The 25,854-nt window shown below is 39.0% G+C and overlaps 1 protein-coding gene and 1 long non-coding RNA gene across 4 annotated transcripts in view; one reads left to right on the top strand and one right to left on the bottom strand.

Moving 5' to 3' along the window:
* LOC126213500 (putative sodium-dependent multivitamin transporter) overlaps window positions 1-25,854 on the top strand; it is a 616,831-nt gene that overhangs the window by 158,538 nt on the left and 432,439 nt on the right. The gene's annotated exons all lie outside the window — the stretch shown is intronic.
* The window catches only part of LOC126213506 (uncharacterized), a 394,607-nt gene that overhangs the window by 362,237 nt on the left and 6,516 nt on the right, over window positions 1-25,854 (bottom strand). For all 3 annotated transcript variants that reach the window (XR_007541205.1, XR_007541204.1, XR_007541203.1), the window contains exon 2: window positions 8,615-8,699. This is a non-coding gene — a long non-coding RNA (uncharacterized LOC126213506). The remainder of the gene's footprint in view (window positions 1-8,614; window positions 8,700-25,854) is intronic.

The following is a 25,854-nucleotide window of genomic DNA, read 5'->3' as shown; positions in this document are numbered from 1 at the left end:
TTTGTTTTCCCTGTTATTGTGTTGCAGGTGCTGATCTGCAGGTTCCCAGCCCGAGACATTCCAGCCTTCTCTACAGAGGCTGCAACAACTTGGTCTATTTATTTTCTAGTTTTGTAAAAAAGGAAAAAATTATAAACACTCAGTATTCCTCAGTTTGTAATAGCTGTGCTTTTTATTCTCAGTTCTCTTCTGTTCAGCTGAATTGCTGCAAATAATGAAGCACTGCAAAATCAGTTTTATAGGCGCATGAAGTCTCGTCAGAAGTAGCCAAAGAGAGTGGGAGAGATTATATGAGGCAGAAAAATGTTGCTGAAGTTAACTGGTGATGCAATACTGTGCAGTGTAGAAACTTTCACAAATGTAACATTTCAGTGGACTTATTAAATATGGGCAATTGCTTACCTGGTAAACTGTGAGCAAAAGTATGACAATAATTATTACAATATTGGAAAAAGTTCTGACCAGGAAATCAATAATCGTGTGATGAAGAACAATACTACAGGAGGGTGGAGGCATTGGATGGTGTAAAGATGGCTGAATAATATTGTTGAATGGCATAGAAAAGATGCCTCCAAAATAAAACTAGTTGCCTATAAAAGGTCACAGATACAAACCAATCACAAAATTTGCACATGTACGTTTTCCATCATATTTGCTGCACTGTAATTATTTTTCAAGAGCACATTGCATCTGTCTTGTCTTGTCTTGTGTGTATGGGTTCCTTGCCAAAGTAAATTTTTTTTAAGGTTAAAACCATTTTGCCATTTCAGCTTTAAAATTTTTTTAAATATGAATGTTTTTTTATTTCATCATTCACTCACCCAATGTCAGCTGATTTTTGGCACCTGTATTAAATTGAGTAATTCGAAATCAAGCTGCATCTGTACTTCACTCTTTTGAATAATGCATCAGTTTAAATAGAACTCAATACAACACACTGCATTGCTATCTGCACCACTTCCATCACGGCTGAACTTATACAAACACATATTGCATAAATGGCAATTTCTAATGTGGGTTCAACTTGTACAGTGTAAAAAGAATTTAGTGGTAAACATATTTTTCATCCATTCATTCACACATTTTGTTCTGGCTCCACATTAGGGGTATGGAGTGAGTTAAAGTATTCATTAAAAGGTGTGAGCAGAGACATGAAATTTGTCGAAGATTGGCTGTTGTGTTATCACTGCTTTTTTCAAGTCATCTTTACTGCCATGACAAGTTCCATTGTCTGTATTCTAGCTTTACTGCTGGTTTTGTAGAGCTCCACAACTTACCTGGTTAATCTGGTTGACTCCATTCTTTTAATATCCCATAGAAGTTTAGTGCATATTTTTACATGTGAAGAAATATTGATCTAATTTAGAATCTCCTTGTTTGCTCCTTCATCCATCCTTTTTTTAACAAAATAATTTGTGATTACTTTCTTCTCTTCTATATTTCCTCAGTGCCTCTTTGCCCATTTTAAATACTTTGTCAGTGGGCTACATCCATACTGTTTTCAAAACTAGTTCCTAGAACAATTTATCCAAATATTTGACTCGGGAAACACTTAATTGTTTTGTATTTAGTTTCTAGAATTTTGTTTGGCAGAATGTAGTTGGACATTAGCAACATTATTATTTTTTAAAGGAAATTACTGATCTTCTTATCATACTACTAGCTGCTGTTTTTATCTAATAGTTTTGTGTAAATTTGCACAGAACAGTGTCAGCTGCCTACAGAACATTAAAGTTAAAGCACAGTTTAACATATACGGTCATGATATTCATTGCTGTGGGAACTGTTACTGTCTGCAAGCTGGAACAACACTAGTGCACATTGCAGTGAGAAATCCTGCAGGATTATTGCTTTTGACATTTTATTGTAGTGTCTGTGTGGTTTCACCTTCAGCTGCATCTGTGGAGGCATATGTAGTACATTAAATAATGCAGGTATTGCGTTCCAAACAGCTTTCCTACATTACATATTCTCTGATTTGATTGGAACTGTAATGAAAAGAGTTAACATCGTTGAGTAGATACTCAACATTATTCTTCTGTTTACTAGTACTTTTTGTTCTTAAGACCTTAACCCAAAACATCTCTCAAGTATGTAACAAGAAACATGTCTCCTAAAGCTTGTAATATTGTTATCACATGTCTCCCCATTAGCTGACAAAACTTAAGTGAATAGTCAACTGTTTCATATTACGAGTAGATGCAATACTATTGAGAACTTACAGTATTCAAAATGAATACAAAACATATGTGCTGTCATTTAGTAAGAATCTTGAAATGATTTAATATTGTGACATCAATCACGATGTTCATGAGTATAAATGAAAGATTGCAGAAAATGCAAACAAAAGCAATTCAGAGAACTTTTTCACACTCAATGCACATCTTCCTATTGCTATTATGAGACCACCAGTTCTTTTTTTTTATGCTGGGTACTTTATACACATCTTCTTTTCCATTCTATCATTTGGTATGCCTCTAAGGTGTCATCAAATAAATTCTCCTGTGCTTGAGATTTAATAGGCATTTGCACCAAAATTCGATTTTTGCTTTTAGTTGAACCATTCCTCTTTCCAAAATATTATGCTGAGCTGTTTCTCTTGCTGTAACAGACCGAATGTTTCTCCTTGAAATTATCTTTGCCATAAAATTACTGTGTTTGATGTGAGTAATTAGCTGTGGTACGGTTCACAACAGGCTCTCCTTCCAGTAAAGCAACGTCTTCGCCGTACCACTCATGTTTTGTGGTGACCATCAGCTACTAAAAAGTCAGAATCGATACTAGAATCATCAAAAATGTTATTGTTTTTCCCATTTTCCGCTTCATCTTCTTTGGTTCAACTGCAGACCCCTTAGTCTTCTTAGAAAGTTGCTGCATGCTGAAGTTAAAAATTGCATAAATTCACACATACAGTAAAATGCTATAAAGTAAGAATATCCAAAATATCAACTGAAAGTAAAAGATGTAGTGACTAGAAACATACAGTGTGTTGGACCTACCTAATTATTACACATAATGTGAAACGTGGTCACACAGGCACTCAATTTTGCACTAACTTCTAAATAATATGTCTTATTGCTAGGCTGACAAAGTCAAGCTCATTGTTGAATGTTGCTTTACACGCCACATGTTTTAGAATGAATGTTTAAAATGAATGATGGGTCTGAGAGACTATTGTTTTGGGTCAAGGGTTAAAGAAAAAAAAAAAACATGCTTCAGCAAATATCTGTAGGCTACATGGGAACTATAAACAAACTATTCTGTAACGGACTGTTTTATACCTCCCAAGGCCCTTAGGAAACTGAAGAAAGACAAATGTGGTCTCACCCACTCTTCCTTCTTTTTCTTTCTTAGTTAGTGCTTATTTTTACGGCAGTACATGAAGTTCCCTATTGTAAAAACTGTTAGAAATCAACATAAATGATACTGTTTGCACTAGTCTGATACCATATTTGTAAACATAGCTTTCTGTTGGCTTGGAACGCTGCTGTTGCAATATATAACAAAAATGAGTTGGAATGTCATGACTGTATGTGTTAGACCATAGTTAAACCCAACTAATTATCAGTGTTAGGGCATTTAAAACTCCATTGTTCTGATAACCTGAAAGTGTGATGGTACCACTGCACCTTAGTTTTGAATATTTGGAGATTTCCAGTTCTCTACCTGATTTCTGTTGACAACCTTCCAAAATCATTTTCACCAGAACATAAAACTCAGTCCCAAACCCCAGTCAGGAATCATAGTCTACATGAAAAGCATTTTTACTTCTAGTATTTTGGCTGTTTGTCCTAAATTCATTATTATTTACCTCAGATAAGACAAAAGAGTGAACATATGTTTATCTGTTGATGTTGGTTTTTCCACTTTACTCAGTATTCTCACTACAGACTAAGTACTTTTTTGGCCTCTGCTACTCTGCGATAGAGCCTCAATTGGTAGTGAGTGTGCTTTGTGGATGTTTCCTAGAGTGGCTGCTTCTGCCTGGAGATCCATGGCTCATATCAGCCCGCATTGCTGCAGGCTCTCCACTATGATGGGATTTACCGTACACAGTGAATTAATGAATGAGTGAAGATTATGCCACAGGCCAACACTGAGTGAAAATGTGCGAGGTACACTGTTACCAACCACTCAAATTCCACAGACTGTGTTCATTTTTTACCGCAAAACACAGTAAGTTTTGGACACAAATAGTGTTCTAAGAATTCTGGCTGTGATGAAAAACAGTGACAACATTGCATTGCAGACTGAAGTACAGAACTGCAAAAATTAGCCACAATGTTTACTACTTTACCTGTATGTGCATCCACTGCCTAGAACCTCTTCTGAATCCTATGTAGTTTTCTTTTTGTATTCCACTAGTTATATAATCCATCCAAAACTGTCATCACATCACATTTTGGAAAATGTGGCAAAGGGACCAACAGCATCCAAATAAATGTCAGACCGATTTATTTTTTAATGTAAAGTATTATATCATCCTCCACAATTTGGCACCATCGCCAGCACATTCCGCATGTCGTCATCCCTTGGCCGGACATCTTTCAATATATAGCCCCTCTGTCTTTCATTAAAGTTGCATCCTGTCTCTAAGTCTCTGGTAATCTGTCCACTAGTTAACACTGTCTTCAGTTCCCACTGAGTGGCTATAGGATTTGTAGGGGGTACACTGATTGCACCAACACTGAAATAGGTGTGGGTTACAAAACTATCCCCCGTCAAAAATAAAGTTTTTCAAGACAGTGGTAAAACCTGCTCAGCACACAGTTAATGCTTTCATGGGCAGTTGTCATAGTTGCTAACGAATCTTCCAACTTGTGTGGTTAACATTTTAGGTCTCGCAATTTGTCCAGAGCTGTGTTTTGACATCTTCAGAGATGCTCCTGGTGCCACTTTATTTTGCTGAATGAAGAGTTAGGCATTGGAAAGAAATATAAATACAAATATTTCATATACAGTGATGAAATGTTGTCCACAGCTATATAGAGAAGCCATTGAAGTACATAAATACGTGGATGATTTTAACAGAAAAGAAGCCATGAGACTTAGTGGTATGTGGATTGATAAAAATATTTAATAATGAACATACAGCACTGGAATTGTTACAGATCATAGCCCTCTAGACAACACAACTATGCAATATATTTGCCATGCATTTATACACATTTGCACCATCATTGAACCCAGGCATCAAAACCAATTTGGGAAAAAAAATCACACTTTCGCTTCTTAACCTATTTTTGTCACCATGTCTGTCACTGTGAATCACTTCATCAACACATCCTCAATTGACATCTGTGACATATGTTGTTGGCTGGCACAGCAGTATCTGTTTCTCCATAACCCGACTTTCACGCAATACCACACTCAGCTGATGTCGACTGCAGCATCACCACATGCTTGGTTCATGGATGGATGACATAAAATCAGCTTTAAAACAGTGGGTCAAGAAGCAAAATACTGAACTATTCCAAACTGGCTTTGATGCATGTTTTAAACAATGGCATAGATGCACTGTCACAATTTTAAATACCAATGTTATGCAGGGACACTTTGGTCAATGATCTGTACTAATTCTGCTGTTCTTTGTCCACTATTAATTTCTTGATGAACAGTAGCTCCAAAGAATCAATAGTTAAGTTTCATCTTTGATGGTGATTATGTCTGTCAATCACATTAAAACACATACCATGCCTCCTTTTCACAATATTCGTGTCACATGCCTGACCTGACTCTCAGCAAGACATGGCAGAATCAGAAGCAGCTGTGAGATATCTGACTCTGCTCTATATGGCATGTCAGGGCCAAAAACATTTGTGGACCACGAAAGTACAACCACAAAGATTTGCCAGCAACTAAAATCTTCTCAATCTTACTGTCTGTTGTCTCGTCTCCATTACATTTTGTATGTTACTTCCTAATCCTACTAGAAATGTGCGTTTGGCATCTCAAGTAATGTAATTTGTGTCCTAACAAAAATAAATATTCTAATAAAATACAGACCTCAGTGATGAGTGTCTCTTATCAGAAAATCACACTTGGAACATATCAAGTTCCTAGCAAAATAAAAATTACATTAGAAATGCAGAAAACTTTGCCATTTATGTCGCCTCCCAACTAGTGTTGTCAGACTCACTCACTACCAACTTTGGTCGATTTTCTGCTTGTCCCAGAGCTTAAAAATGAACATAAACAGTCTCGACTGCAAAAAACTTTATTTTTGTGGTTACCGGTTTCTGTCAGTTACTGACCACCTTCAGACCACATATAATGCCGACAGGTGTTGGCAGAGAACAGAGCAGGCATTACGAACTGCATTAATGTCAACTGCGGAGTTTTGTGGAGTCCATACCACCCACCATCAGATAGTAACGGAAGGAAACTAGCAACCACAAAAATAACGGTTCTTGTGGTCGAGACTTTATGTACATTTTAAAGTACTAAGGAAAACTACTGTTCAAGAAAATTGTTCTCAAAAATTACTGCCCCCCGCTATCACTGTGTTGAAGTTTTGGGTTGAGAAAGGAGAGATGAATTTGAGGTGGGCTTCTGACTTAATAATTTCGATCTCCTTGTGGTAAACAGTTGAAGAGATTTCATTTTGTTCCAGAGTGCAATAGATGTCGAAGATATGCCTAGCAGTTCTGGCACATACTGTAGCTGCATACATTCTCAATATTTTGTGGTTGTCACGTTTTTTCACTGGACATGTGAAAGGCTGAGCAACAGCTTCCTCCCACATGTAGGATTACTCTATATTACAGATACTGAAGGGTACCGGATATTGTGTAGAGGAAGTAATGACTGTATCCTAGTCATTTGGTACTATGACAACTAGATTCTTCACAAAGGAAATTAATGAGAAATCCTGATTTGGGGGAAAAATGGCCTCTGTTGGGTTGAAGGTAAGCTATGATGGTCAGGTAGTGAAACAATGAGTGACTTTGAGCTCATGCTAGCTTTCTCACAAAAATAACCTGTGTCAGATGACAGAAACTCTTTCTGCCATAAACTTTTTGGAGACAGGATTTTTTTAACCACTCGAACTGTGGCTTAGATGTGTACCTGGGTGATGAAAATTTTGGGTTTCGGCCGTGGCTACTGTGATACTGGTTTTCTCAGATGTACTTAAGGTGGGTCATCTTCAAGGATCTTAGGGACATATTTAAACATGAAAACCCTTCTTTTAATGGCAGAAAATGAGATGAGTCCCTGCTTGAGTGTACTGTGCATGTAGTTTGTTTCGAATTAATTAAATCTCAAGAAAAAAATTTAAAAAATGGAATATCAAGTTTCATGAATATTGTCACAAATACTGGCAACTTAACCGCTTTTAGCAGTTATTTAAGACTGTAATTACTCTCCGCTATTGCCCATGACCATCAGTCCTCACTTTCATTCATCATCACCATCCATTTGACATCCACTTCTAAATAAAAGCTGCCTCTTCACTTTGCCACACCTTACAAATTTTCACCCACATCCATTCCTACTGCTGCTGCTTATCATTTTCTAATGTCATCTACTCATTTGTGTAGCTACATGTCCCACCCACCTCCATTTCATTTTGTTTTCATAAACAGGTTTCCCATTTCCCTCTGTTCCCTGACCCATATGTTGGCTTCCCTGTGTCTACCACTAATTCCCAGTTTGCTTGCTGAGGATCCCCCCACATTTGAACATAATGCTCTTTAAAACTGCAGGTTTCACTCCAGCTCCATCTACCAACCTATTATACTACACTCAGTCTAAAACAGAAATGCAGTTACCTCAGCTGGATCTTTGCCTGGAACTGTTAGTTGTTATGTAGTGCTGTTACCAAACCGGGCGGTCTTGTGTTGCCATACTTGTGTTTATGTGAGTTCCGTTGAAATGTGAGGACACAAGTGGCTAAAACTCACGAGAAAGATCCACTACTTTGTACTCGAAGTCCTAATTATTACTGTAGGCCAATTTGTTGGAAGCTCACTGATTACACTTATGTGGCCAGGAGTTGGGACGTATTGTGTAATGCTGCAGTCTGTGTTGAAAATGTTTGTTGCAATAGTAAAACAATCACAAGCATATAATTTCATAAAGAGGACTTGTGCAGATTAAGGTAAGTTGTGTGAGGCCAAGAACTTGCCAATACAAGTGGAATCTCCTGGATAAGTGTTAAAATAAGAAAAAAAAATTGGGTAACATAAATTGTGGGGAATTAATATATGAAAGATGTACTTTGCTCCATTGGCATATTTGGGGAAAATTTTCTATTGTATCCAATTAATCTTCTCGTATTCCTCTGATGCTGGGTGATCCACATCATAAGAACTGAGGGCAGCCTTCTTCTGTAACCTTTGAACCAAATGTTGGTTCTCTTGGATTATCTCATGTCCTGTGCCATATGTTTCATTTCTGTATTGGGTTGATAGTGTAGACGTTCCTTGATCAGTGTACAACATTCTTGGTACTGATCTTACATCCTAACAGGCTTCAGGACATTCTAATATGGTTCATAACATACCTCCATCAATTATAGGACCAATGCAGGAGTAGTGGCAAGTCGTAATGGTGTTTGAAGGGTGTATCCTGTTGGTGGAATACCCTGGCTGCTCTTGACAGGCAGTGGTACCTCTGCCATCTAAAGATGGTTCCATATATCTAACATGTCTGTCCTTTGCTCTCCTACTTCTCCACTAGCTTTTCATCTTTCATATCTGTAAAAGACACATCACACTCAAAACTCATAGTAAATCATTCCCAAAGGTAAATACTTGTGGTGAAGCCCCTTCTTTTTTTGAAAGATTTCCTTTATCAGATTATTCCACATGATATTTCTAGCAGGCTGCTACTTATTGTGATAGCATGGCAACCAAAATCACAGATAAATAAATAAAAAATGAAAAATAAATAATAAAGAAACTCATCGAGTTTTCCATTGAGGTTTTTGAATATCCATTGGTTGGGGATAGAACACTGATGAGCTCTATAGGGATGTATCAAACAGAAAGGAGTAAGAGCCACTTTAGGAAAAACTTGATTTAAATCATTCCTAATGTAGTTTGGTGATTATTGGCTATGTCTTGTTGTTAAGTTATCCGCACATAAAAATGTAATGTGATAGTGTATGACTGCCTTATTGTAGTGGCACATGGCAACTGGTAATGGAAAATACTTTGACATGCTGGTGCATCCTTAGGTTCCTAATACCCTGTGTGTGTGTGTGTGTGTTTTTGTGGTTCTGCAGGAGTGTATGTGCAGTGTTTATTGTACTTCCGAAATAACTGAGAAGCTAAGTTTCCTGGTCAGAACTTTGTAATCAGTTTGTATTGGAGTGTGTGTGTGTATGGTTGAATTCTTCTGCACATGGGTTTCCATTATTGTTATTGCAATGCGTGTTTGGCAATTGCCAACACACACAGACAGACAATATCATATGTAGAGAATGCCCATCTCCATTGAGCTGTTGGTAAGTGCCTTTTGTCTGTCATTGTTAATTTTGCAGTTCATTGCAGTAGATTACTTATAAAATGTCTAATTTGCACAAAAAGCTTGTACTCTTTCCAAATGTCTTCCAGCAAGAAGGTGTGATGAAGAGAATGTGTGTTCAGTGAAAAAAATTTATATTAGTGTATAAGTGAGAGCATTTAGCAGTATTATAGTGACAACTGTGGTATACAGAATGTGTTAGTGATGTGGGAAAAGAATAATAAACTTTTTGAGATAATAGCTTATAACCTGTGCTGTAAAACTGCAGACCACTTCAACAATAGACTCCTACTCCATTCTTCCTTCCTCATGTTTTTATTATTATTATTGGTTAATATAACTGTTAATTTGTTACACAAAAGGTGTCCACTAAACTGCATTTAATGGTCATCACGCGGGCTGTATTTTCACATCACTGAAATGTGCAAAGAGGATGGAAGCAGCAGTTGCAATCTGAAAACAGTGAAAAGATGGCAGGAAGTAGTCCCCATATACTGAAGGTTCAATATGGTACATCAGGACCAAAGCTTCCTAGAGCTACTATTCAATGCTGAATACAATGCTTAATAAGGAACAAGGAAATTATAGGAACATAATACATTGGGATGAACTGTTACTAAACCTTTCAATATGCTCTGTGATTATGCCCGCTAAATGAAATATAGTGAATCAGCAGGGATGCTGCCATTTTTAACAATGCTGCTACTGACTCAGTTGTATCAGATATTCACTGTTTATCTTGTATTGGTAGCTTAATGTTTACCTGAGTGGATTTCCGTGTCTTGCAGAAAATGCTTCCCTACAACTGTAACAAAGTTGTTGTTATGTTATATCACCACTTGTGCATCTTTACAGCCAATACTGTTACTTGTCAGTAGCTGACAGTAACGTTTAAACCTTGAATGTAGGTAGTCAGGTCAGTTGTGGAGGAAGCGCATTCATTTAATTTTCTGTTTAACTGGTGGCAATTTGCAGTGTCATGTTCTGTGTTAGGTGGAAGCTAATCCAGTGAAATAAATACAGGAGGTACATAAAGTCTGGGAACACTTTCAATTATTTATTGCACAAAAACCAAACACTGTACAGATATCAAACATATGTCATTTTGAAGAGAAACCCTGAAAGTTTGTTTTTCTTTCGCTTATACCGCCACAGTGTAGTTTGGTAATTTGCTTATAGTCAGCGCCAGTCGCAAACATGGCGAGTTCAGGTGCGGAGCAAGCTTACTGTGTGTTGGAGTTTGAAATGGCCTCCCAGATTCCCAGATGTCACTCTGTGTGACTTCTTTCTGTGGGGACATATTAAAGATCTGGTGCATGTACCGCCTCTACCACGTGATGTAGGAGAGCTCCGGGAGAGAATACGGGAAGCGACTGCCACAGTCGACAATGCAATGCTCAGACGGGTATGGCAGGAATTTGATTACCCTATTGACATCTGCCAGCTCACTCATGGTTCACACACCGAATATTTGGGGGGGGGGGGGAACACACTTTCAGATTTCCTCTTCAAAATGCCATATGTATGACATTTCTACAATATTTAGTTCTTGTGCAATAAATGATTCAAAGTGTTCCCAAACTTTATGTACATCCTGTATTTTATTCCTTTAAAGAATTTTCCCAGTCAGCATACTATTAGTCTGTAGAAATGTCATTGCTCGAACAGCATAATTTCTCTGGATGTAACATACCCTTTTACTTTACTATAAATACTTTGCATTTTAAACACAGTACAAACAGATTTATACAAGCTAATGGAATTGGAAGACGTGTCAATTACAACAGGAAGTACTTTGTGCCATGCACTTCACACTGACTGCAGAATACGATGTAGCTGTGGAACTATCATGTTTTTTTCATAATCAGTCACTGTAACATATATAAATTATGTTAAAATACTCCCTCTGTCAAAAAAGTTTCAGGACAGGTTTTTTTTTATTTTTTTTTATTTCCAAGTTTTCAAAACTGAAAAATGTTGTTTTTATGTGACATGGTACGAGTGTGTCCTTGAAATGAACTTGGCCACATTGCCATGTAAAATCACTAAGTGACAGGACTGTGCTTAGCAACACGCTGTTTAGGTTTTAGTTATGGTCACACAATGAATGCCGATTGTGAGCAATGAATTAACATTATGTTCTGATTTACGCTCTGGAAAACCACTTGTGAAAATTGGACAATCCCTCATTTCTGTCAACGGTGATTACTGACTACGAAAGTTGGTGCTACCAGTATAGCCCTCACACCAAGTGTCAAAGTGCTGAATGGTGGAGACCTGGATCACCAGCCTCAAAAAAAAAGTCAAATGACAACCTTTGAGTATATAGGAAATGTTGACCGCATTCTTTGATAGGGATTATTCGCCATGAGTATGCTCCTACAGTTCAAACAGTGAACCAAACTCTTTACACTGAAGTCTTGCATCATTTACGACAACTCATTTGATATCACCGCCCTGATTTGTGACATTCTCAGTATTGATTTTCACTGCATGACAATGCAATACCCCAAAACTGGGCAGACATTCTGTTATTGCCATCCCACATCCACCATATTCACCTGACCTTTCGCCTCACAGTTTTTTGTTTTTTCCTTGTTTGAGTGAAAGGGTGACTGAAAGGAAAGCTCCATCAGGATATTGCAGACATCCAACAGGCTGTGAGAAATGACCTTACAGCAATTGCAGTTGAAAATTTTCCTGCATGCTTCCAAGAACTCCAGAAACATTGGCAACTGTGTATAGAGAGACAAGGGGACTAATTTCGATAGGAGCTAAGATAATTACTTGGTAAGTGTAATTTTCTATTTTTTAAAATACTTGTCCTGGAACTTTTCTGACAAAGGGAGTAAATTCACACCAGAAACCAATGAACTCTGAAGCAAGATACTGAAGAGATTTGCAAATTATGTGGCAACAAATTCAAATTATGGCAGTTTGTTTAAAAAATACTTTTATAAGCTCACCAGACCCAGAACAACGTGATGTGATAAATCTCAAATTGTTGAACCACTCTTTGTATGGTAAACTTTATCATTGCAGGCAGAATAACTTTTACTGGATGCTGCCTTACACTTCCAAGTGACACAGACATGTGGCACTATTTTTTTCAGCACAGTCGCCAAGTCTCTGTAAACAATGGTCAGAACATTGAACAGTCGTTCAGTTCCTCAACAATAGAAATCTGCTCCTAGGCCATGGAACCATGCTGTATGAATGTTGACATTATTGGAAAAGCTCTCCCCCCCCCCCCCCCCCCCCTTGCCGAAAATTGCACAGTGGAAGGCCTGGAGTTACCAACCAGCATTGCCCATGTCTGTTCGACGTTGGTCAAATGGTTGGCACCATTTCACTGCGGATGGACATGACATTGCATTTGGTCCATACACCAAAAGGCATTCACAGAAATTCAGTGCACTGCCCCTTATACATGAACTTACAGTAAATTTCCAGTCGGTACTGTAACACACCTGTATGTGCTGGAAACCTGCAATGTGTACCCTTTCTGACAATGCGTCAATCTCCTTGGACAGTGATCTTTGCATGGGATGATATGTGTAACTTTTTTTCTAAAGTCCCTTCATGCTTAGCACACCAGAATCCTGACCACATGTTGACATTTGCACGGCACTGTCCATGAAGTTTAATACAGTAGTGTTTTCCATTGCAGATTTAGTCAGAGCCACTGTTAGACTCTGGACTTCAACTACTTTCTTACCTTAAATTTTCTATACCACCAGATGTACAGCATTGATGAATCAACATAATGATTATTTCAAGTAATCCATTTCAATTTGCACTTTTTCTCATTCATATAGAGGACAAGGCTCACAATGCAGAAGAAAAATAATGTTCATTTTTGTAAATTTTTAGCCAGCAAAGTTGTATGTAATTCAGAATTCTGTTGATTCTTTAGGCCATAAAAAACTAAATTCCAATCAAACCATATTTCATTGCATTATGTTCTTTTCTAAATAATAATTCATTCTTACCTACATCTATTGGTAGTTAGACATCACCCAGAAAAGTCAGTCCACAGTTGAATGGACTGGCAAGTGAATGGGCAACTACTATGTTGGAGGTGCCTGCATTTCAAGTTACTGTCAACAGGTTCGTTTCATTTCCCTAGACAGCAAATAATGTCTGTTTTTCCCTCACTGTCTTTGTGGGTGTTCTACCTTGTGTACTGAACAATATAAATAGTAATCCATAAAGATCACTGACTTATTTTGTAACGTTTTTAAGTACAGTATCCTAAAACCATTTTACAAAAGTCCTGTGCCTCACCTCTTCTTTGGAGGTCTTCTGCGAACTTAATAACAGCAGACAACTAGGAATGAAACTTTCTGAAGTTCCAGTGTGCTCTACAATTATTTTACTTCTCTATGTCAGTTTGAGTTGCCATACTACTGCTGATGGTATCATATTTACAACCTTTTCCAAAGCTGTGTCCCGCTTTTACCCAGGTTTCATCAAGCCAAATGATTTTGTAAAAATTTGTCCCTACTGATTCACTCAGAAAACGGCAGTGCCAGGCTGTAGTATCTTGGTGCTGCATTAATAACATCCAGCCACAAATTGGCATGTAATGGAATCCTAACTTTCTTACAAATTGATGCAATAATGATTAACTACCCCGAAACAGGTCTGCTGCGACAAGAGATGCAGATAGTTTTATATGCATTGGCTGTTCCTTTCTCGAATAATACACAAACTGTATATTTTATGATGAGAAAGAATACAATTTGCGACTGTCCTCTTGAGGTGCTTCTGCTCCCCAAGCATCACCAATTTAGATGATGTCTAATCTTCTTTTGCTAATCTCTCACTGTTAATTCTTATTATTTGTCATTCACTAATTTTTAGAGCATCAGTAGTTGCTTATCATTTTGTCCAAAGACACGAGAGATGCACCTGTGTGCAGCATATTGATGCATTTGAGCTTTGGTGCTGACAGATTACTATACATAAAATGAATGGAAAGAAGAACAGATGTTTGTTGTTGAGCAACTGAATATCTCCAGACGCCTTTCTTCTTGTATCAATCAAAAAATTCTCTACCCTTTGGCCATACTGTGAGAAGATGTGGAGGAAATAATCTCGGAAGGGAACATCGAGGGCAAGAGACCGAGTAGAAGATAATCTCTGGTCTACTTCTTCAACAGGGCCTAACAGGATGGAGACACTCAGTTTATGGAGTCATAATGCTCCATGATGAGCATGAAAACTTGTGATGATGAAATAACAAAATAGCACCAGTTGTTATTTCCCATGATCTATCTAAGACATCTGAGTGTGTAAATCACAACATTCTTGTAGATGATCTGAGGTTTTATGGAATTGATGGCACAGCCAACCAATAGATAATATCATACATAATGAATAGAATGTGAAAAGTTATACATAGTAAACCAACCAATGTAATCAGGGTAGATTCTTCTAATGAGAGAAATCATATGTAGGGTTCCCAAGGTCCCATCATAGATCTGCCATCATGTAAATTATCACTCGTCTAACACACAACAAACAGAGTTAGTTCCTTTTGTAGATGACACTAGTTTTGCAATCAATCCAAGCATGTATACAGCAGGAGAAGAAATGAGAAACAATCTTCTTAAACGTATCATTGACTGTTTTCTTCACATGGTCTCGCTCTCAATTTCAAAAGGCACAAATTATGCAGTTCTGCCCTCTTATGGGTACTAAACCCATGATAACTGTAACAAATGGTGGGGAAATGATACATAGGGTGGAACATCAAAATTTTCTTAATGTCTACATTGATTAGACTTACTAGGGAAATAGAAAGCTTTTGTAAGTCCTAAAACAACTTAGTTCAGCCACATTTGCACTCGAAAACCTCGCAGATATTGGGGAGAGACAACATATTTTCCATACTTCCATTCAATAATGTTATGTGGAATAAAGTTCTGGTGTAACTTATCAAACCAATTAGGTCAATTGGGGTTACTGATTCCAATATTTGTTACTTCCCCATAGTAGTTCAGAGAGTAATTGTTAATGGTGAAACCCTATTACCCAGTGCACAAACCTGCTGGATAAACTATCTAAATAATGAACCATGAAATGACTGGAATCGGTAAATAGAACTGACCTACATCGTTTAATGCAACTTACTGATGCCAACATTTGTTACTTTATGTGACTGTTCATTATTTGTATACCGACAGCTCTTTCAGGATTTGTGTGTTAGTTTCTCCACCTTTCTTGCTACAGTTTTTGTAATGTTTCATATATGTTACGATTTATTTCATTTTCTGTTACTGTGTTACATTTTAGTTTCTCCATGCACAAAAACTCCCACTTTCCCACAGTAGAATTTTTAGATTCAATAATTATTATATATTAATGCTATTTTATAGTATAATGACTTCACCACATGCTATACTGTAATATATTTAAAGGTTATCTGTCCTTTTCTTACTCACATAAATTACGATATTAATTTATTCCAGACATCGATATTACTCTTTTTCTGTTCTTTCCGATATAAATCTTGGCTAAGTAATTAATCGCCTGTGATTGTACATAATTTTATAGTATGCTACATTCGTTTTTTTTTTTATCAGTTACTTTTTTGATCAGTTACTTTCAAAGATTACCTCAATGTACCATCTTTGCCTTAGATATGACATCACTGTTCAAAGCCGACAGTTGGAATTAGACACTACAATTTACCCTTCAACTGGATGTCGTAACTTATGTGAACTATGTCCCTTACTCTGTCGGTGTAGTCTTGTCTCTCCTGTCACCGTCTGCTGTGTAGTGACTGTGCACCGCAGCAAACACAAGCGAACGAGCAATCCAGACAACAGTTCACTACAATTCGCTTGTACTTACGAACAAGCGTTTACACTAGACAAGCGAAAGAAAGCACTGCCAAACGAGTATTGAGAGAGTGAACAAAAGCAAAGTCTGTGATTTTGTTTCTTTGGTACTAAACTTACATACACAGATAACCAATAGAACCACACCACAGTGAAATAGTTGCGATGAAAACAGTGATATCTAGACAGGAATGTCGTGTATGTCAACTGCCCTGTTGCTGATCCAGGAAACAAAGCAGCGAAAGAAGAGTAAAATTTCGGTCTGAATTTTTATGGAAGCGTCAGATATGTGGTGGCAGTTCACTAGTCACTAACTTCATAAGGCCTGCTTCGATATGTATGTCGGTGGATGATTTTCGCTGGTTGGTAACACGTATTGAAACGAAAACTAAAATCAAGACTGTGGCTATAGACTAGAGACCTCGGCTGAAGAGAGACTCGCACTTACGCTCCGTGCCAACAACTGGAAACGTTTACACAGGTCTAAAACATATATTTCGAATTTCAACAACAGCTGCATCACACAGAGTTCCTGAAATCTGCAGTGGCACATATGCGAAGCACTCGAGGATTATATCAAGGTCGGGAAAATAATTTCAGTAAATATGAACAATGTAAATTAAAAATATGGAAATGACCTGCTATAGTCGATAAAGTATATGTTACTTCTTGCCTGTGGTGGCAACAATTATAAGGTCATTGTCCCTACCCCTGAGTGCGTAAGGTATTAGCTAATTCCCCCTCCATCCTATATCACAAACATTATTGCCAAACTTAATTTTAGAAAAAAATTTGATTAGTTTTATTTATAAAATGATTAAAGATAAATAATATTTGGTTCTTGTTTGTATTATACTGAACCAAGAACTAGTGAGTCTGTGAGATATGGGTGCTGCTTATTTTTATTCATTTTTTTTTACATCTGGTTTCTTCTCAGGCACTACACATTGTAAGTCATGCACAAAGTCTATTCAGGTTCTTTCTGTTTCATTGATATCATAATCAAAAATCTACTTTCAAATGAGTATATCTTGAATGCAGAGTTTCTCAAAAATGTTCAAATGTGTGTGAAATCTTATGGGACTTAACTGCTAAGGTCTTCAGTCCCTAAGCTTACACACTACTTAACCTAAACTATCCTAAGGACAAACACACACACCCATGCCCGAGGAAGGACTCTAATCTTCGCCGGCACCAGCCGCACAGTCTGTGACTGCAGTGCAGTGTTTCTTTCAGTGTGTGTGTGTGTGTTGCAGCAGTCTGTGAGCTAAAATGAACGGTAAAGTAATTCCCAGTGCATCACAAGTGCCATCAACAACTCCACATCAGAAAAGAAATGTGCACTGTCCTACCTACTGGCATTTACTTCTTCCACACACTTTGCCCTCATATAAAATCAACACAGTTAAAATGTGGTTCTTCCTCATTTGAAATTATTTGATTGCTGGCAACCTTTCATACTAGCAGAAATTAGAAGGCTTCAGCATGACAATGCTTCATGTCTGAGCACTCCCACTAAATAATAATAATAATAATAATAATAATAATAATAATAAAGGCCCAGGAAAAGAATAGGCCTCCGGTATGTTCTGCCAGTCTTAAAAGGCGACGAAAAGAACAAACCACTAATAGGGTTAACCCCCCTTTTAGTGTGATTAGTTGGTTCAGGACAGAACTAATGAAGCCTCGGACAAGCGCTGTCATGGTGGTCAACGACGCTTGAACCCTATGCCCGTCCACAATGGTAACGACACTGCTAGCCACACGGAAAATGATTTAAATCCAAATAGAGGTGTTTTGCTGGATATGCTTCCTGCAACCACACTAGAAGGAAAACAAAGACAGAGGATGAGATGGTCAGATGAAGTTAACAGACACCTCATGTTCTGTTATTACCAAGCAACAAACTTAGGAACCAACACAACTGGATACAGATCACAAGTATACACAACATTTATTACCAGATACCCAGAATTAAAATTTTTAACAGAACAACGACTAGCTGATCCGATCCGTGTAATAATCAAAAATAACAGGATACCCCAGTCAGAATTAGAAAACATCGAACAACAAGTACAACAAATACTGGAACAAAATAATGTGCAATCAGAAGAAGAAGAAAATACAGTAGTGGACTCAAACATCCCAGAGCAAACAAACAAAGAACACCACGCATCAATTAAACAATCAGAGGAAAACGAAATCTTAAGACAGCCACCAGAACAAGCACAAATGGAACATGAAGTGACACACATGTTAGATATAAGAGAAAAATTTCAGCTGACATATATAGAATACAAAGACACAAATACAGACATTAGACCATTCTTGCATAGACCACCAAATAACCCACAAGTCGAAACAACAATAACAACTATCAACACAATCATACACAACAAAATAAATGAAAATACAACTATGGAAGAGATACAACTACTGACTTATATAAGAGCACTCACTACACTAAATATACACACTAGGCAGAGATCAGAACCAACCAAGACACAGAAGAAACCCACAAAACCAGCATGGCAACACAGGCTACAGATCAGAATAGAAAAACTGAGAAAAGACATCAGACAGCTAACACAATTTATAAGGAATGAAATGTCAGACAAAAAACGAAAAAGGTTAGGTACAATCTCACAACAAGAAGCGATAGAGCAATTAGATGAAAAGAAGCAGAAATTACAGCCATTGGCCAAACAACTTAGAAGATACAAAAAAAGTGAAAATAGAAGGAAACAAAACCAAACATTCAACACAAACCAAAAGAACTTTTACCAGACAATAGATAACACACACATTAAAATAGACAATCCACCAAACAAAACAGACATGGAACACTTCTAGAGCAACATATGGTCAAACCCGGTACAACATAACAGGCATGCACGGTGGATACAAGCAGAAACAGATACATACAAGATGATACCACAAATTCTGAAGTGATAATTTTACAACATGAAGTCAACCAAGCAATTAATTCTACTCACAATTGGAAAGCCCCTGGAAAAGATAAAATAGCAAATTTATGGCTAAAGAAGTTCACCTCAACACATTCACATCTAACTAAATTATTTAACACGAATATAATAGTGGGAACCATTCCACTAGGGAAAAATATATCTAAAAACAAAGATGATGTGACTTACCGAACGAAAGTGCTGGCAGGTCGATAGACACACAAACAAACACAAACATACACATGAAATTCTATCTTTCACAACCAATGGTTGCCTCGTCAGGAAAGAGGGAAAGACGAAAGGATGTGGGTTTTAAGGGAGAGGGTAAGGAGTCATTCCAATCCCGGGAGCGGAAAGCCTTACCTTAGGGGGAAAAAAGGACGGGTATACACTCGCACACATACACATATCCATCCACACATATACAGACACAAGCATACATATTCAAAGACAAAGAGTTTGGGCAGAGATGTCAGTCGAGGCGGAAGTGCAGAGGCAAAGATGTTGTTGAATGACAGGTGAGGTATGAGCGGCGGCAAATTGAAATTAGCGGAGATTGAGGCCTGGCGGATAACGAGAAGAGAGGATATACTGAAGGGCAAGTTCCCATCTCCGGAGTTCTGACAGGTTGGTGTTAGTGGGAAGTATCCAGATAACCCGGACGGTGTAACACTGTGCCAAGATGTGCTGGCCGTGCACCAAGGCATGTTTAGCCACAGGGTGATCCTCATTACCAACAAACACTGTCTGCCTGTGTCCATTCATGCAAATGGACAGTTTGTTGCTGGTCATTCCCACATAGAAAGCTTCACAGTGTAGGCAGGTCAGTTGGTAAATCATGTGGGTGCTTTCACACATGGCTCTGCCTTTGATTGTGTACCCCTTCCGGGTTACAGGACTGGAGTAGGTGGTGGTGGGAGGGTGCATGGGACAGGTTTTACACTGGGGGCGGTTACAAGGGTAGGGAAGGTAGTTTGGGGATTTCATAGGGATGAACTAAGAGGTTACGAAGGTTAGGCAGACGGCGGAAAGACACTCTTGGTGGAGTGGGAAGGATTTCATGAAGGATGGATCTCATTTCAGGGCAGGATTAGAGGAAGTCGTATCCCTGCTGGAGAGCCACATTCAGAGTCTGATCCAGTCACGGAGAGTATCCTGTCACAAGTGGGGCACTTTTGGGGTTCTTCTGTGGGAGGTTCTGGTATGGTCCAACTCCCCAAGACACTATCCAAATTGAACCCTGCCTGGAACAGTTCCGTCCTCCGTCACAGCGGGACCCATCTCCTCTTCCTCAAAATCACCCTCTCCAAACCTTCCAGGAATTTCTGACTTCCAACCTTGCCTCTCCATCCTTCTTAAAAAAACCTCAATCCTACTCCCAACATCACCACTGCTGAAGCACAGGCTATCCGTGATCTGAAGGCTGACCGATCCATCGTCATTCTTCCGGCAGACAAGGGTTCCACGACCGTGGTACTTGATCGTCGGGAGTATGTGGCTGAGGGACTGCGTCAGCTTTCAGACAAAACACTACATACAAAGTTTGCCAAGGTAATCCCATTCTTGATGTCCAGGCGGAGCTTCAAGGAATCCTCAGAACTTTAGGCCCCCTACAAAACCTTTCACCTGACTCCATCAACCTCCTGACCCCACCAACACCCCGCACCCCTACCTTCTACCTTCTTCCTAAAATTCACAGACACAATCATCCCGGCCGTCCCATTGTAGCTGGTTACCAAGCCCCCGCAGAACGTATCTCTGCCTACGTAGATCAACACCTTCAACCCATTACATGCAGTCTCCCATCCTTCATCAAAGACACCAACCACTTTCTCGAACGCCTGGAATCCCTACCCAGTCTGTTACCCCCGGAAACCATTCTTGTAACCATTGATGCCACTTCCTTATACACAAATATTCCGCACGTCCAGGGCCTCGCTGCAATGGAGCACTTCCTTTCACGCCGATCACCTGCCACCCTTCCAAAAACCTCTTTCCTCATTACCTTAGCCAGCTTCATCCCGACCCACAACTTCTTCACTTTCAAAGGCCAGACATACCAACAATTAAAGGGAACAGCCATGGGCACCAGGATGGCCCCCTCGTACACCAACCTATTCATGGGTCACTTAGAGGAAGCCTTCTTGATTACCCAGGCCTGCCAACCCAAAGTTTGGTACAGATTTATTGATGACATCTTCATGATCTGGACTCACAGTGAAGAAGAACTCCAGAATTTCCTCTCCAACCTCAATCCTTTGGTTCCATCAGATTCACCTGGTCCTACTCCAAATCCCATGCCACTTTCCTTGACGTTGACCTCCACCTGTCCAATGGCCAGCCTCACACGTCCGTCCACATCAAACCCACCAACAAGCAACAGTACCTCCATTATGACAGCTGCCACCCATTCCACATCAAACAGTCCCTTCCCTACAGCCTAGGTCTTCGTGGCAAACGAATCTGCTCCAGTCCGGAATCCCTGAACCATTACACCAACAACCTGAAAACAGCTTTCGCATCCCGCAACTACCCTTCCGACCTGGTACAGAAGCAAATAACCAGAGCCACTTCCTCATCTCCTCAAACCCAGAACCTCCCACAGAAGAACCCCAAAAGTGCCCCACTTGTGACAGGATACTTTCCGTGACTGGATCAGAGTCTGAATGTGGCTCTCCAGCAGGGATACGACTTCCTCAAATCCTGCCCTGAAATGAGATCCATCCTTCATGAAATCCTCCCCACTCCACCAAGAGTGTCTTTCCGCCGTCCACCTAACCTTCATAACCTCTTAGTTCATCCCTATGAAATCCCCAAACCACCTTCCCTACCCTCTGGCTCCTACCCTTGTAACTGCCCCCACCGTAAAACCTGTCCCATGCACCCTCCCACCACCACCTACTCCAGTCCTGTAACCCGGAAGGGGTACACAATCAAAGGCAGAGCCACGTGTGAAAGCACCAACGTGATTTACCAACTGACCTGCCTACACTGTGAAGCTTTCTATGTGGGAATGACCAGCAACAAACTGTCCATTTGCATGAATGGACACAGGCAGACATTGTTTGTTGGTAAAGAGGATAACCCTGTGGCTAAACATGCCTTGGTGCACGGCCAGCACATCTTGGCACAGTGTTACACCGTCCGGGTTATCTGGATACTTCCCACTAACACCAACCTGTCAGAACTCCGGAGATGGGAACTTGCCCTTCAGTATATCCTCTCTTCTCGTTATCCGCCAGGCCTCAATCTCCGCTAATTTCAATTTGCCGCCACTCATACTTCACCTGTCATTCAACAACATCTTTGCCTCTGCACTTCCACCTCGACTGACATCTCTGCCCAAACTCTTTGTCTTTGAATATGTCTGCTTGTGTCTGTATATGTGTGGATGGATATGTGTGTGTGTGCGCGAGTGTATACCCGTCCTTTTTTCCCCCTAAGGTAAGTCTTTCTGCTCCCGGGATTGGAATGACTCCTAACCCTCTCCCTTAAAACCCACATCCTTTCGTCTTTCCCTCTCCTTCCCTCTTTCCTGACGAGGCAACCGTTGGTTGCGAAAGCTAGAATTTCGTGTGTATGTTTGTGTTTGTTTGTGTGTCTATCGACCTGCCAGCACTTTCGTTCGGTAAGTCACATCATCTTTGTTTTTAGATATAAATTATTTAACAGTTACATTGCAGACCCATACACATTCGCTGATACACTTACGCATGGAATAACTTATCTGAAACCTAAAGATCAAGCAGACACAGCAAACCCAGCAAAATATTGCCCCATAACATGCCTACCAACAATATACAAAATATTAACTTCAGTCATTACACAGAAATTAATGACACATACAACACAGAACAAAATTATGAATGAAGAACAAAAATGCTGCAGCAAAGGAGCACGAGGATGTAAAGAGCAACTGATACTAGATGCAGAGGTGACATATCAAGCTAAAACTAAACAAAGGTCGCTACACTACTCATACATTGATTACCAAAAAGCTTTTGATAGTGTACCCCACTCATGGTTACTACAAATATTGGAAATATAGAAAGTAGATCCTAAATTGATACAGTTCCTAAACATAGTAATGAAAAACTGGAAAACCATACTTAATATCCAAACAAATTCAAATATTATCACATCACATACAGATTAAGCGTGGAATATACAAAGGAGACTCATTAAGTCCTTTCTGGTTCTGCCTTGCTCTGAACCCACTGTCCAACATGCTAAATAATACAAATTATGGATACAATATTACCGGAACATACCCGCACAAAATCATACATTTGCTATACATGGATGATCTAAAACTATTGGCAGCAACAAATCAACTACTCAACCAATTACTAACGATAACAGAAGTATTCAGCAATGATATAAATATGGCTTTTGGAACAGACAAATGTAAGAAAAATAATATAGTCAAGGGAAAACACACTAAACAGGAAGATTACGTATTGGATAACCACAGCGACTGCATAGAAGCGATGGAAAAAACAGATGCCTATAAATATCTAGGATACAGACAAAAAATAGGAATAGATAATACAAATATTAAAGAAGAACTAAAAGAAAAATATAGACAAAGACTAACAAAAATACTGAAAACAGAATTGACAGCAAGAAACAAGACAAAAGCTGTAAATATTTATGCTATACCTTTATTGACCTACTCATTTGGAGTAGTGAAATGGAGTAACACAGACCTAGAAGCACTCAATACACTTACACGATCACAATGCCACAAATATAGAATACATCACATACATTCAGCAACTGAAAGATTCACATTAAGCAGAAAGGAAGGAGGAAGGGGATTTATCGACATAAAAAACCTACATTATGGACAGGTAGACAATTTAAGAAAATTCTTTCTAGAACGAGGAGAAACTAGCAAAATACACAAGGCAATCACTCATATAAATACATCGGCTACACCACTGCAATTTCATAACCACTTCTACAACCCTTTAGATCACATAACATCAACAGATACGAAGAAAGTAAATTGGAAAAAGAAAACACTACATGGCAAGCACTCGTATCATCTAACACAGCCACACATCGATCAAGACGCATCCAACATGTGGCTAAGAAAAGGCAATATATACAGTGAGACGGAAGGATTCATGATTGCAATACAGGATCGAACAATAAACACCAGACATTACAGCAAGCATATTATTAAAGATCCCAATACCAAAACAGAAAGATTAAGAAAAGGCAAACCTACGTTTCTAGCATTTGTAGACTTAGAGAAAGCTTTTGACAACGTTAACTGAAATACTCTCTTTCAAATTCTGAAGGTAGCAGGGGTAAAATACAGGGAGCGAAAGGCTATTTACAATTTTTACAGAAACCAGATGGCAGTTATAAGAGTCGAGGGGCATGAAAGGGAAGCAGTGGTTTGGAAAGGAGTGAGACAGGGTTGTAGCCTCTCCCCGATGTTATTCAATCTGTATATTGAGCAAGCAGTAAAGGAAACAAAAGACAAATTCGGAGTAGGTATTAAAATTCATGGAGAAGAAGTAAAAACTTTGAGGTTCGCCGATGACATTGTAATTCTGTCAGAGACAGCAAAGGACTTGGAAGAGCAGTTGAACGGAATGGACCGTGTCTTGAAAGGAGGATATAAGATGAACATCAACAAAAGCAAAACGAGGATAATGGAATGTAGTCAAATTAAATCGGGTGATGCTGAGGGGATTAGATTAGGAAATGAGACACTTAAAGTAGTAAAGGAGTTTTGCTATTTAGGGAGTAAAATAACTGATGATGGTCGAAGTAGAGAGGACATAAAATGTAGACTGGCAATGGCAAGGAAATCGTTTCTGAAGAAGAGAAATTTGTTAACATCGAGTATAGATTTAAGTGTCAGGAAGTCGTTTCTGAAAGTATTTGTATGGAGTGTAGCCATGTATGGAAGTGAAACATGGACGATAACCAGTTTGGACAAGAAGAGAATAGAAGCTTTCGAAATGTGGTGCTACAGAAGAATGCTGAAGATAAGGTGGGTAGATCTCGTAACTAATGAGGAGGTATTGAATAGGATTGGGGAGAAGAGAAGTTTGTGGCACAACTTGACTAGAAGAAGGGATCGGTTGGTAGGACATGTTCTGAGGCATCAAGGGATCAGAAATTTAGCATTGGAGGGCAGCGTGAAGGGTAAACATCGTAGAGGGAGACCAAGAGATCAATACACTAAGCAGATTCAGAAGGATGTAGGTTGCAGTAGGTACTGGGAGATGAAGAAGCTTGCACAGGATAGAGTAGCATGGAGAGCTGCATCAAACCAGTCTCAGGACTGTAGACCACAACAACAACCAAAACAGATAAATGCAGACTTTGAAAACAACAAATAGAAACAGTAGATCACATCACAAGCAGATGTACAATACTAGCAAATACAGAATACCCCAGAAGACATGACAGTGTAGCAAAAATAATACACCAACAGCTTGCCTTACGACATAAACTTATAAAACAACACGTTCCCCCATACAAGTATGCACCACAAAATGTACTGGAGAATGATGAATACAAATTATACTGGAACAGAACCATTA

This window comes from Schistocerca nitens, chromosome 11 (assembly GCF_023898315.1).
Source record: "Schistocerca nitens isolate TAMUIC-IGC-003100 chromosome 11, iqSchNite1.1, whole genome shotgun sequence".
Lineage (NCBI taxonomy): Eukaryota > Metazoa > Arthropoda > Insecta > Orthoptera > Acrididae > Schistocerca > Schistocerca nitens.
This window is presented reverse-complemented; position numbering and strand designations above follow the sequence as displayed.